At 46.4% G+C, this 12889-nt stretch overlaps 1 protein-coding gene across 15 annotated transcripts in view; it reads left to right on the forward strand.

Annotated features, from left to right (window-relative positions):
• The window catches only part of LOC119024655 (zinc finger protein 469), a 196665-nt gene that overhangs the window by 170455 nt on the left and 13321 nt on the right, over positions 1-12889 (forward strand). The window lies entirely within an intron of this gene.

Raw genomic sequence — 12889 nt, forward strand, 5'->3', positions numbered from 1 at the left:
TTTAGCTTAGCAGCTTGAAGAAGGGTGTCTCTGGGCTTCTGTAGACTGGGATTCTGCCGGAGTCCCAAACCACTTCAGCTGCTTAGAAGGCTGTTTCACTGTGAATCTCCCAAATTGTTGTGGACGACAACACTTCACCTGACTTTCCATTGGCATTAGAGTGAGTAGATAATGACTGAATTTTCCTTTCCTGCTGAATTTATCCCTTAATCCTCTGCCGTAAGACTGCTGCACACTTTTGCCAGAAGCACTTTCAGTGTGTTTCTAGTCTCCGGTGTGCCGTCCTCTAATGACTGACTTGGAATAAATCACGCTCATTCATTCTATATGAATTTAGAGGAGTGAACGTATCACGGGAGCGGGAAGTCGTGTTATCTTTGTGTGTTTTATGTAAATACTGTACTAAGTGCTCCTGAACTGGTATATTTTCCATAAGACACGTGTCGAGGATAAATATACAGTACACAGCATTCTCTTTGGGTCGCTCTTTGGCTTGGCCCAGCCGCCTGCCTGCCTCACACACTGGTATGTGAAGGTTGGGCATGGTTGAAGCACAGAAGCCACTTTCTCTATCCCGGCCTCCAGCACCGGTCTCCAGTGAGCCTGAGCAGGTCTTGAGGGGAACAACGTGAGCTCTGCCAGGGGCTTTGGTTTGTTCCTCAGCCTCCAGTCAGCCACTGACCTATAATAAGGCCTCCTGTTCAACACGGCAAAGGTAACAGGGAGAGTGGAAAAGAATTTACAGTAGCCGGGGTTGACTGAGTTTGTTGATCAACCAGAGATTAGTCCAGCAAACACAGGTCGGGTAGATACGCTGCAGTATCTTAATAAAAACTCAGTCAGTAATGGCGGCGTTGTTTTTCCGACAGTCCGTAGTGATTCAGTCTTGGAGAGAGGTGAGGATCTTGATGTACCGTCTCATCCCTGCAGGTGTTGACTGAGCCACTTGCGCAGGATCCTGCAGAAGTCTGTCTGTCTGGTCGGATCAGTGGCGGCGCTTGTCTGCGTCGGTCGATCCTGCTGAATCAGTGGATATGTTGTCTGAGCAGTGCCGTCCTGTCCAGCATGGATTAGATCAATACTGGTGTTGTGTAGTGTTGGGACAGCGGGGACTGGATCAGTACTGGTTCTGTTCCAGCCACCGTGGGTCAGCGCTACGCACTCTCTGTGGCTGAGCTGTGGCTGTATGAATGGCTTCTTGCAGCGGCCGTACAGAGCGTCATTCTTCTCACCCTCATCTGAGGCTGACATCCGAGGGGGAAGCCCAGGGAGCCGGCAGGTTAAATGTTTTTCTATCCCCCTGGTAGGAATGGACGTATCGGGTGCTGTTTTAATGCGTTTAAAGAAGAAAAACAAGGCAGTGTCCAATGACCGAAGGTAGGAACGACAAGGACAGTAGTGAAAACAGACTGTGGCTCAGGCCGGTTGCCCTCCCCTCGCAGTATACAGAGGGGGGGAAAAGCGAAAACATCCAGTCCAGTGACAGACTCATCATTATTGCTCAGGGTTTGTTTGTCTTAAGAGTTATTTGCCCACTTTGCCATTTCCCCAAGAATCTTAAATACCCCTGCCCCCTTGGCCCTCACTGGGTCCCTGCTTAAATAGTCCAGCTCAGTGGGAGTCCGCTATCCCCGAGCTCCTGTCCTCCTCACTGTTGCCAGGTCTAGATGGGACAAAGTGAGCATTCCAGGAATAGCAGCACGACTCTAACACCCAGACCCACCTGCTCCCCTCCCCCCTCCGACAGGGAGTACGAGAGCCTGATGCCTTTCTCCTCTGCATTCGTAAACGTGACTGTGGGGGTTCCCATGCAGTGACAGTTTCCCCACAATAAACTCCAAGACTCATGAACCGACGAAGCATCTCTGTAACTATATTGCTCCACTAGAAGTTGTCCTTCTATCTGTGACCCTCGCTCCTCCGTTTCCCTTCTTATGTAACAAGACAGATGCGAGAGGTGTGGCTGGGCCAGACAGACAGACAGACACTTGACATCAGCACGTTTCAGCTTCCCAGCACTGACACAACTAGTCTGTCAAGCACCACTGAGAAGAGGGAATGAGCCTCGGGTTGATCTCAGATCCCTTAGAGAGGGGAATGTTTGTGAATTTTAAAATAAAGCCATCCTGAGGCTGGTAGGGGAGAATCAGGGAGGAGCAGTGGGGAGAGGATGAATAGGGTCCTGTGCTCAGCCCCTGGGTGGACTGAACCCCTCTGTTAGTGCTTTTTTCGGCCTTGGCACACAGGGCTGCCTGTGAGGAGTGGGTCGGAAGCAGGAAGTGGTTGTGTAAGGCGATCTGCAGATGCAGCACAGAGCCCCTTTTCAACAGAAGACCCCTTGGTCCCGTTCTGCACAGCGACACATCAGGTAGTCCTCCTGCTGCAGCCACAGCGAGATGCAGGCCACACCTACGTGGGTCCAATGGGAAGAGAGACGGGGGAGATGAGAGGAGGAGATAGAGAAGGGGAGAGAATGAGGTGGAACGCGAGGGAAAATGACAAATGGTGGGCTTCCACAACTTTAGTCACAGATGGGAAAAGATGTTTACCAGAGTGCTGCTGAGGCCTCTGCCAAAATCTGACATGACTGAACAACAGGCCAAACTGTGATCCGTGAAATCTTCTATTATTGCAAAGCAAGAGGAATGATAAAAAAACAAAGAAAAAAACAATACTGAAATTGGACATGGAGGATCAAGCAACAGGGGTACAACAGGTCAATTTTTCCATGGCATACAGGAAGGAGTGACCTGTTAAACTGTGTCTGTCTGAGGCAGTAAAAGCTGCTGTATGATCCCATCCTGGATCTGAGGTAGATTGGCAGTCATTGCTCAAAGCCCCGGGAGCTGGAATCCATCTTCTCTCTGCTTGACTTCCTTTCCTCTTCCACATATCTGCCCTCCCTCCCACCTTTGGACTTTTTGGATTTCCCAGGTGACCTAATTGTTGTAGGTGAAATGCTGAACTCCGTTATATCTGATTTCAGATCCTGCAACTGCCCGAGGTCGTCATCCCCCCCCTGCTCGGGTATTTATAGAGAGTTTTTGCAGCTGCAAATAAAAAAAAAGGCTTCACTCACAAAGGTGGCCCATTGACAAAACACTAATTTTAAACACCAAGCAGGAATTCAAGGCGCTCGGACTAGTCCATCCCTTTCCCCCTTCATTTTGCTTTAATTGTCCTGGCTATTTCCAAACCATTACTATAAAGTGGTTTTGAGCAGGATGCATACCACCTCGTCTCCTGCCGTGCTGCATAAACAAACACAGTAAAAGGATAAAGTTAGAATCCCGCCGCTGAAATGTCGCTAAATGACAGCTGAGCTGAGCTTCACTTGGTATGAATGAGGCTTTTGTTTGAACAGGATTCATTGTTTTTGTTTCCAGGCACTACTTTAGGTGCAACCGAGCTGTTGAAGTGGACAAAAGTGTCGGAGGCCCCAAAATAGAAACAATTATTTAATGGTGTTTGTTCGGGCAGGGCCGGATTTTGTGTGCGAGTGCCCATCAATGCCAGAGTGGGAACTTCAGTAGTAGCTTGACTTTATTTTTAGTCTGGTTGAATGTATTACTGAAGCAGAGGTTTTTTTTTAATGTGGTTTTGTACTATTGTGACATAGATTAAACTGTGATGGAGTGATCTGGTGAAATCTATGTCTCTGGCGGATCGTTTAGCTCCAGCTAGCCCTTTGAAGGTCTGCCCAGACCGAGGGGAAAGCTTGAAAAGAGCCGAGACACAAACAGAAAAGTAACATAGACGCAGACAGAATCCAGCTCAGAGTCCCACCATAGCGCTAATAAAACCAAACAGATGAAAAACATGCTCCGCTGCCACCAAAGCCCTGCTGTTTTGTGATCATGTGTATTTTTGAATACCATGTCATGCGTTGACACGGGCTACTTAGGAAAGCCTGAGTCGTAATTAGGTCATTTGGACGTTTCCTTAGACTATTTAAAGGGAGGCAGGCAGGGTGAATTTGGAAAATGCTGGTACTGACTCACGCACACTGTGCCTGGAATTCCCTCTCTCCCATTGGCCAGGGGACTACTGATTTTGGCTTTGGTGCAAATTGGACTGAAGAATAAGAAAATTGAAAAAAAAAAAAAAGGGAGAGAAAAATATTACTCAATGTTTTTTCTTCGCTACCCTTTTCCACCCTTCTCTTCCCATATGTACTGGAATAGCGTCGGAGAGGAGGAACTGCTCAGGTTCGTCCCAAAACACTTAACTCCAAATAACCTCAGCTCACGGTCTTATTCTTCGAGTTAGCCGTGTTGCTTCTAGAATTTAGCCGTGACTGTCAATCACGCGCCTCCTCCGCTTAAAAGTTCATCCTAAATCTTCCACAAATGTTTTTGTTTCCCTCCCAGCGCCAACCCCCACGTGCCCCTCAGTTCCTGCGACTTAATGCCAAACTGAGGAGATTTTGCTTTCATGTGCGTTGGAGGGTTGGAGAAAGAAACGGAGACAGCGAGGCAGACAGAGAGAAAGTAAGAAGGCTGAGGATGATGATGATGCATCTGCCACTGGGATTTGAAGCAGAGGAATTTAAGAAGGTGGAGGTTTTACCGGTGGTGGTCATTTCTATTCTTGTCTCCTCCTGGTTTTTATTTCTCAGCTGCTTCTCTCACATATTACCTGAAGCCGACTCTGTGGGAAATGAATCACTTCCTGTCACGGGTCTGCTCGCCCTCTGAGCTCTGTGTGTTAGCCTGTGACCCTGAGCAAGACGGCATTAAATCTGACTGAAAGTACGTTGATTCATCCGCTGGGGCTTGGAAAAAAAGCAACGTTATACAAACCGGTCTATAAAAACCTTCTGCCAAACTGCACGTCAGTCACAGAATATACACTGAAATTATACATGAAAGCACTTGCACACTTAAATACTGCGCAACCACACTCGCAGAGATGCACATATGTACAATTATGCCCAATTGAGTGTACTCGCACGCATTCGGCGCATTCGTGTAAAACCTGAAACGCTCTCCTTCCTCTTCATTGCAATCATGAACTCAGACCAAAGGTTCATTCACAAACAGCGCTTTTGTGTTTCCGCCAGCTCCGTATTCTCAACAAGGAAACTTTATTTCATGAGAGTTAGTTTTGTTTCGTTTGGCATCGATATGTGGCGCACTAACGTCGCCTGCTTTCTCCAGGTTTAAGGAAAACCCCCTTTTCGCCGTCACGTGTTGGAACTTGACTGTCAGTCGTCTTGTCCGGGGATAAACCCTGTGAAACCACCCTCTAAGTCTTACAAGCAAAGGTCTTACCTATAGGTGAAAGGTTAAAGTGTGGCCTGCAGGTATGTTGGGGTTTAGACCAAACAAACGGCCCGAGTCACACTTCACAATTATTCCTCCCATGTGCCCCTCCGGAGGCGGAGAGCCTGTCGCTCTCTTTCTTCTTCTTCAGGAGGTGATATTGTGGTGGACCTTCAGCCCTGAAGCGCTCGGCTGCAGCTGTGCACATGAGGAACCAATGAAGCCACGATTGTCACGTTTATTTCAACAGTTCTAAACTTTATGTGCTCCGTGCCGTACTGTACTTGTAACTTTTCGCACAAGAACACATGAAATGTCAAATTCCAGACGCATTTAGTTATTTTGCAGGGGAATATAGAATTTCCCCGACTGCTCAGAACATTAGCCCTTAGTGTGAAGCGCCGCGATGTGTAGCCTGTAAAAATCATTACTGAGATTTTGTGACACTGCAGCCTCGGTCGTGCCCTACGAGAAGAATCAAAGTGTGTTGCTGAATAAGTGTTTTGCCTGTTATGCGTTACGCACGAGGGGAAATGGAGCTTCTGTCAAAAACGTGTGGTTACTGGCACGCGGACGCCGCCACTTGCGGGCCTGCGTGCCTGTGCGTGCTCGTCTTAGGTGAGTTTGCTCAATGATTCATGGGAGGGAGGGTGACAGGTCAGTGAGAAAGGGCTGAGTCCCCTGAGGCCAGGGGAGACTCTGTCTCTGCAGGCCTAATCTCCCCACTGGACTTTCACCTATGCGGCTGTGCGACCCGACTCCTCTCTCTGCTCTGGCTTCCCCGTGGTTGAGGATATGTGAATGTTAATGGAGCTGAACATGCAGTTTTTCCTGCGTAAATAAAAAGGCTTCCTCTGGAATACCTTCCTAAATCAGCACTGGTCAGTGGGAGCCTGTGAAGTAATGCTTACTGACTCTACTGAATGATCAGCAAACTGAATTTATTTCTGATAAATACAAAATTAATTTAGTATATATAACTACATGGTATTGTTGCACTTATGTGTGGATGTGCAGGAGCTTTTTTGCGTCTGCCTGTTGGTTTGCACACAGATTTGTTTACATCAGGGTTCACATATTAACCAATGACTAGTTGCTGATTAGAATAAAAAATGGCTCTTTATTTTAAATACACATCCTACAACCTTTAGGCCATTAATCAAAACCTTTCCCCCACTAAGCTCCTGATGATAGTAAGTAAGGAAGTCGTTGTACACGAATTACAATCTTAAAATGCCGAGCTTGGTACGACAACAACAGTCCTTCTCCATTAATAACACTTAAAGTTTATTCTTACATAACAAAACACACAATAACAAGTGTTGATAGTGTCCAAATAACTCTAAATGAAGAGCTTCATATTAAGATCATAATTCATGTGCTGTTTCCTTACTCGCTACCAATAAGCAGTAATTAGGAGGTTATTGAGGAAGACTCTTAATTAATGGCCCAGCTGTAGAATAAAGTAAGAGGTAAGAGGTTTTTAATGACTAAAGAGCCAATATGCCTGTTTCTAAGCAGCCGTAATGAAAAAGCACTGCCGCTCCTCGAGAACCGAAAGCATGAAGATGAGAGAGAAAATGTTACAGCAACATTTTGTCACATCTGCAGTTAAAAATGAAACTTGTCCAGTCAGCCTTTAAAAGACTTTTGAAATATGTCTTCTCTCCATCTGGCACAGCTGAACGACCAAATTATAATGGTGAGAATGTGCAACAGATTATTTTTTTGTGCTCTTTTTTTTGTTTGTTGCTTTTTTGCCGGTTCGGTTCTCTTCGGCACGCCGAGGCACAATTAAAAACGAGAGATTTATGATTTCCTTGTAAGTGTGTGGCATCGTTGAGGTACGAGACTGCAGTATTTCACCCTCCACCACTTGTTTATGTGTGTGTGGGGGGTCCGTCCACCGCATCCACATTCAGTTTTTCTCACCCAGAAACCACCTTAAAATGGCACCCTCGCTGCTTACCTTTTAGCCGAGAGCTCAGAAAATCCCTTAATCTGTGTGGTTTGGTAAGGAAAATATTAATTGAGGGTCCCTCACCTCCTGAATATCTCAATACGTGCAGCCAGTAGGCGACCGTTTTATGTGCGCTGTATAATATAAACCATCTCTTCAGTCATTAAAGTGCTCGAAAATGAGCGTAGCCTCAGACACATAATATGCGATGATTAAGTCTGAGGTTACAGAGGGCTGTCTTGTCCCACTCCATCTCGAAGCTTCTTTTACATTTAATAAAACTTTGCTGATCTTGAGTGGCGACCAAATACTTTGGGCCCAGGCAGAAAAAGGGACAAGCAAATATTGATACGCTGAAAAAAGGAATGCAGGGGGAATAAAAAAAACCCCGATAGAAGGATTTCGTCCATTAAGGATACGGTTGTCACGGCTGTAAGTGGGAGTCAGGAAATTTTAGTCTAGCTTGCCCTTTCGCTAATATCCTGTTCTACTCGGTCATGTCGTAACGTCTGTTATACACTTTACCTGCTTTCCGCACAGCCGCGCATGTAATATTCCGACGACGTGCAGAAATAAGGGGGGAAACTGTGTCAGAAAAAAAATAAAAAAGAGGAAGAAATAACCTTTAAACAGCCTGAAACAGAGATTCCATCATGTTTGTGGAATGCTGTGGTTTGCAATATGGAAACAGACTGAGTCCAGAATTTGGTGGTTAGAAAAAATAAATAAATAAATGAAAAAAAAAAAAAAACCTTCGTCTGAGAAAGAGGAAAAACTTGGGGAGCTTCTGGAATTACACACCAAAACCCCCTCAGACACACACATGTACGCACACAGACACACACACACACACCACACACACACATGCACTCCTTCCATCTTCCCCACTGCGCAGCTAACCACATTTGGGTTAAGGGTGGGGTTGGGGGGATGGTGGTGGTGGTGGTGGTGGTGGAGGTAGGGAGTGTAACAAACCCTCCTTCAGTGCTGCGCTCACTGTTTCATCTGAACGTCGGCGTCTTCTGACAAAACGTCACCGGCGCGGACGAACGCGGATGACTCATTAATTATTCTCCTGTAAATCACGACTCGGGGAACTCGGTTTGTAAACTACTGACAGACCGCTTCTGTTCACACATCCAGAGCTTCTGTATTAATAACCCGCGGTGGCTGTGCAGTTGTGAAAGCGCGCCGGGCTCTCTCCTCGCATCGCTGACATATCTCCCCTCCCGGTATTTGCCTCTGAATGGACATACGCGCGGATATCTTAAAGGCAAATTGCTTGCATAATGGATGTTTCCAAAAATACAGAGGAGTAGGCAGGCACGCTGACCGAGGTCTTGGCGGCGCGCCCTGGTATGGGCCCGGGCCAGCCGCTCTCACTTGCGCACTCCCTCCAGCCCGGGCCAGTCACGCTGGGAGAGGTGTGAGGAAAGACAGCTTTTATTCTGCCACCTGATCCTCCAACCTGCATCCTCCTCTGATTACACAACCCTCCAGGCTAACCAGAATACTGACTATCCTCCCCCGCCCTCCACCCTTCCTTCAATTCCTGACACTCGTCCCTTTGTATGATTTCCACACTCGTTATTGGCTTTCTTCCTCTTCTCCTCTCCATCACCTCTGATCTCATCACCCCTCCTCGTCTTCATTTGTCTTCCCTCTCTTTCTCTCTCTCTCAGTGGTCTTTGAGACGGCCGCTTGGTGATATTTCAGTGAGAAAGCATCTGGAAAAGCTGAACAAGCTTTTTTTTTTTTTTTTGGAAATTCCTCCAAATGCCAGTTATTGATTTACATTATTATAAAAGGAGCCATTGTTTGTCGGAGTGGATCGCTCGGCTCGCTGCTTGCCCTTCTCTTGGCTCTCGTAAAATGCTTTGTGTCTCTGGAGAGTCATTGTCTTTCAGTTTTCGTGTGGTGTCTTACGCAAATGTTAAATTGCAGCCCTGTTGAGAATGGCCTATCTTGATCGCTGTGGTCTGCTTTTACCATTTCTTCTCAGCCACCTTTGGGTGCTCTCCTGTTACAGAACACACATCTTACAGAAAATGTCGACTAGCTCACAAGAAAGAGACGCCGAGCCCGTCGTCTTGTAAGTTTCAGCGACTTTGAGAGATACGGAGCTTATTGGAGCGATTTGGCCCCCTCGGGAAATAGAAATTGCGAAAGCAATTACGAGCTTAAGGCACTGATGTGATGAGTCGACGGAGATTTTCACAGTGCTACCGGCATATTTTCACTCAAGCCAACACCACATACATCCTGCGCCTAAACGACAGGGAGAGGACTTTCAGGAAATTGAGTTTTTTTTTTTTTTTTCTTTTTCATTCGAGCACCTTTTACCCACTCCCTCCACTCAGGGAGAAACCCAATATGTGGTGTGTGAGTGATGACAAAAAGCTCTAGTTTCTCCAGTTTTGCGCCCAGTTGTGTACTCACGCACACACAGGAACACACGTGCACCTTATACCACAAACACACCAGTTCTCCGACACTCAGCAGTCTCCAGCTTCAGGGTGGCGTTGTGGTGAAGCCATATGGGCCTCCGCCGCCTGAGAAACTTGGTGATTTGACAGGAGGCCTGAAGAACACACAAGCACACACACTCACACACTCACACACACACACACAAACACCCAGCGACTTAATTGACTTGTAAAACTGTACTAAAACACACTTTTATGGAACAAATTTTAGACCAGTCGCACAGGATCTGATATCAGCTTGTGCCCAGCTTGCAATTCTGTCACCACCACACTGTCTTTATACGCAGTCCAAGAGCAATTTATACTTCTCGAGGTATAAATGAATAAGCCGAACCAAAGACGCCACCAAATTGGCAGATGGATTTATGTTAAAAAAAAAAAATAAAAGTCTGCGAGTGAAGTAATTCTGGCTTGTGAGGAGGGGAAGAGTTATCGAGGCGCTCCGTGCTGTAGGGGGGGGAAGTGGACGAGGCGTTTGTCAGGATATAAATGAGCCCTTACTCTTTGTAAAGTGACAGCTCAGGCTTCGGTGCTACTTCTGTAAGGCCCCTGTGATCCTCATACTGCTCGTTCTGTTGCTGGAGGCATTCATCCTCAGCCCCAAACCTCAGCGGGCCGGTCTGGGCAAACACAATTGGGGCTATGATGTATGATTGTGACTGTTGACTCTGCGGAGCTGGATCAAGCGCTTCCTGGTGAAGATGCTGGCCGGGCCATTCATACCAGTTTCCCCTGACCAGTGGCAGAGGTGGCTGCAGACACACCAGGCTTTCAGATTCTGTTGGAGCTGTAGAGGGGATGTGATTTTTCACAACCAGCCTAAAGTCAGCCAGGTCTCAGCCTCAAGCCTCCCTCCCAACCTGCTAAATACCTCGCGGGAGGTTTACCAGAGGATGAGACGAGGAAACACATAGCAGGGGAGCCATCCCTCTGGGTAAAAGTGAAGGGTCATATCTCACTGATTCATTTGTCAGGTGGTACCTGGACGCGCTGGCTACCGGTCTGCGGACATGAACGTAGCCCTCAAGATGCAGTGCTATAGGCCAAGACATCTTGTCTGATTTCTGTCCTCCTCTCTCTGCCTCTGAGAGGGCCTTGACTTTATATTCTGAATAAATTTGCCCTCTGGGACCACATGTCTGCCACCGAGGCCCCTGAAGCCTCTTCAATCCACTCCTCTGAGGCTGCGAGCTCTCATTTAAACTGTAAAGCAGTCAACACGCCATGTTTGCAGACATATATCATTAATTAGGCAACGAGACATGCCCCGACTGTAGATGGTTTGGTTGTTCAACCAAGGTTCACAAAGAATTCATTTGTGCGCTGTCTGTCATCATCTACCTGATAATCAGCACGAATGTGATGTCAAACAATCTTATCATAACCTCCGTGCTGAGACGATCAGATAGGAGCTGTAGGAAAGGAATCTAGGTGTGTTGTAGGAAAAAAATAAAAAGCTGAACTTGCGAGAAGCCTTCACTCTGAAACTCAAGAAATCTTTCTCTATGTCTGAAATGTAAAGTTTCAGCAAAAGAGAAAATTTCTGCAGCCAAACTAAGTTACTCGAGCAACAAAAGAACGAAGAAAATGAAGAAAAATGGCGTGTGGGTGTACAGTCCTAATTAAATCAGTGCATTACAGTAAGCTGGCTGATAAAAGCTAAACCCCCGGACTGGAAGAGAGGCATTCTGGATGGAAACATCTGATGCTGATCTCAAAATGAGCCCTGCGAGGGCAGAACGGCTCCTGAGAGATTGATGAGAATGATGTTTTTGGTGGACATATTTCCTGCAGCTCTGCAGAGGGGATTATGCAAACAAACACATTTGGCTCTTCGCTTGATAACAAACTGTCAGAATTATCAGTCCACTGAATTCTGAGGGTAAATGTGGGCATAGATTTTTAATATTTTGTCTGCTTGCCAAACTGATTTTAAACGTTTGGTGCAGAGAAGTAATGCATCCTGCTGAAGGTGTCTTACACCCTGCTGGGTAATCAGTCGTTAACAATTGAGAGACTCAATGCAACGCTCACATGTGCCACATACATACAGTAACACTGCAGTGTAATTGTACAGTTCTTACTCAATCTTCCCAGGACCATCCTTAGAAAAAACCATAAGAGCACTTATATAAAAACTGCCAGGAATGTGTCTTGCTCAGGGACACTTCAGCAGCATGGATGGTAGCCAAAACAGAGGCTTGGACCCGAGTCCTCTGGCTGAATTGTGCTCTCTCTCTCTCTCTCTCTCTCTCTCTCTCTCTCTCTCTCCAACCTCCAGGCCACCCCCAACATTGGCTTTGGTAGTAGCCAGACAAGAAGGTGGGATGGAAGTTTGGTAACCGGGCCTAGAAATTACATTTTGGTGCTAACGCCAGGTTTCATCTGGTCTGACCTCAAAAGAAGCAGAGGCAGCGGAGGGGCCAAAGTAAACTGGGACCTGAGAAGCTGTGTCTGGGATGCCTGAGGAAAGGCAACAAACGTCAGTGTGCCCACAGTCCTCACTGTCTAATGGCTGACTGACTAATCCCTGATATTCCTCCATGATCTAAACCTGCAGCCCTCTGTAGCAAAAGAACACTGTGGCATTGTGTCCTCGCTCCTAAGGAGTCTGTGATTCATTTACTGGCAGCACTTTTTTGGATTCGTGTACTGTATTTTTCTCATCCTCGGTACTGTAGTGAGCTTCATCGTGTCAAGACCAAACTGGTTTTCCTTGTGTGATTGTTTATGTAGAGGATTATAGCTGCGATACTTGTACAGCCATCAATCCACTGCTGTAAAGTATGAAATCCAACGCTCTGATGGAAATGTATCTACTTGTTTGAAATGCATTTTTATTGTAGGAATAAAGAGTGCCAGTAGTATCTCCAGGACCTGGAGTGTTCGACTTTGGCAGTTTTTTTTAAATGCCTTCTCGATTACACTGGTGCTTTGTGCAGCTGCTCTGTCAAACGCTGCAATAGTGCTCTCTGCTGGCAGAAACCGGGAGTATTGAACTTGTACTCAGTGTCACATATGATGGATGATTTTTAAATTGTGTCTTTATTAGTGTCTCCTCCTCTCATCTTCCCTTTAATAATTTGTTTCATGTACAAATTCCTCATAAGCTTTTTTTAATCTTTTTTTCAAGAATGATTGTGCTGATTTTAAAGATGCATCTTTTAAATCTATGACTG

This window comes from Acanthopagrus latus, chromosome 8 (assembly GCF_904848185.1).
Source record: "Acanthopagrus latus isolate v.2019 chromosome 8, fAcaLat1.1, whole genome shotgun sequence".
Lineage (NCBI taxonomy): Eukaryota > Metazoa > Chordata > Actinopteri > Spariformes > Sparidae > Acanthopagrus > Acanthopagrus latus.